Source organism: Sceloporus undulatus, chromosome 8 (assembly GCF_019175285.1).
Source record: "Sceloporus undulatus isolate JIND9_A2432 ecotype Alabama chromosome 8, SceUnd_v1.1, whole genome shotgun sequence".
In the NCBI taxonomy this organism is placed as follows: domain Eukaryota; kingdom Metazoa; phylum Chordata; class Lepidosauria; order Squamata; family Phrynosomatidae; genus Sceloporus; species Sceloporus undulatus.
Window position 1 is genome coordinate 2604057 of NC_056529.1, and position 2048 is coordinate 2606104.

The window sequence follows — 2048 nt, forward strand, 5'->3', positions numbered from 1 at the left end:
AATAATATGGTCCTGGGGATTGCTCACTCGCCCCCTTGCAATGCAAAAGGACCCAAGGGAGATTTAAAGTAGTAGTCTGGATCGTGGCCAGCAACTTCTGTATTTAACAGAGTATGTTTTCTATCTCTCTAGTGTACCCAGATGTCCTTAGCAGGCCTGGATAGATCCGTGCCACACATTAACCAATGCTTGTGCGTCTTTATTCTTCTTTTCTTTTCATTTCATGCTCTTCTCCTTTCAGATGTGGCTCATCTCTCCCCCACAACCACCGCCACCATTGTTGTTGGGTTTTAGAGGGGCTACAAAAGTTCTCCAAATCCTAGCTTTTTGTCTCCTTCTTGCTGATTAAAAGAAGAGAGGCTTGCTTGCATGCATCTGCCGTCGGCTCAGCTTTGCAACCTCCCAGCTGGCTCATGAAAACCTCTCCAACGCAGGCTCGCTCTCAACGTTTGAGTGGGATGTATTGAAGGTCAGTTTCATTCCATCGGCTGTTTGAATCCAGCTTTGCCACGAAAAACCGCTAACTGGATGCGACACGAGGCACCGAACGTCTGTGGATAATGAAGATGCTGCAGGGAAAAGATGGTAGGGATGGCATGCTCATTAGAACATCTGCGGAGGACCCAAAAGCAACCAAGGTATTGTTCTGACACCGCAAGAGAATATGTGTCACCAGCAAATGCCATGGCACATTTTCTCCCCAAACATCTTGATGCCACCTTTGCCCAGTTTTCTCTGGGTGGCAGCCGAAGACTTATATATTTGCTAATTAGGTTCAATTTCAAGATATGCCAGTTTGAATGGGAGAAGGAGAAGGAGTGAAAATAGGAGGAAGGAACATCAACAATCTAAAGTATCAGATTGACACAATATTGCTAGCGGAAAACATCATGGACGTGGAGGAGCCATTATCGCAGAAGGTCAAGGAAGAGAGTTCAAAGGCAGGCATGCTGCCAGACATAAAGAAAACAAAAATAATGACCACAGAGGATCTAGTCAGGTTCATCCAAGATAATGAAGATGTCGAAATAGTCATAGAGTTCCCATTACTTGGATTAAACATTGATCAAAGCCGTCAAGAAATCAGACTAAGACCTGGAATGGGAAGGGCAGCTATGAAAGAGCTAGAGAAGATCCTAAAGAGCAAAGATCTACAACTGAGCACTAAAGTGAGAAACAACCAAGCCATTGTATTCCCATGTACAGATGTGAGAGCTGGACAGTGAAAGAAGTGGATAAAATGAAAATCAATTCATTTGAGATGCGGTGCTGGAGAACAGTGTTGAGGGTATCATTACAGCTACAGAATCGATTTCAATCTCTCTCTACTATCAAGGATGATGAGGAACAGCAGCAGGGACAGATCTCAGAGAGCTCCACCAAGGGGAATGGCCGCTGCTAAGCCTCGGAGGAGGCAAGTGGTGGTCGTGGGGGACTCCTTGCTGAGAGGCACTGAACCAGTGGTTTGTGGGCCTGACAAGATGTCTCAAGAGGTGTGCTGTCTCCCTGGGGCAAAGATCCGGGATGTGACAGAGAGGCTGACAAGACTTGTCAAGCCTACTGACCATTAACCCTTCCTTTTGGTTCATGTGGGAACCAATGATACTGCAAGGCATAGCCTTCTGAATATCATAAGGGATTATGAGGCTTAGGGTAGGAAGTTGAAAGAGGTGGATGCACAGGTTGTCATCTCCTCTCTTCTCCCAGTCGAAGGGCATGGGCCAGGAAGGGAGAAGAAAATAGTGGATGTAAACAACTGGCTCCATAGATGGTGCCACCAAGAACGGTTTGGATTCTTGGACCATGGGCTGCAGTTCCATGAGGAAGGACTTCTGGCAAGGGATGGGTTGCATCTCACGCCAGTTGGCAGAAACGTTTTTGTCAATAGTCTCAAGAATTTGATCAGGAGGGCTTTAAACTGAGATATGTAGAGGAGGGAGACAGTATTCTGGAAGGCAAAAAGGCTGGAGAAAATAGTCAAATTGTCACAGAGGGAACAAGGCAAACAGTGCAAAGACCCAAAAGTGGGAGGCAAAAGAACTTGCACA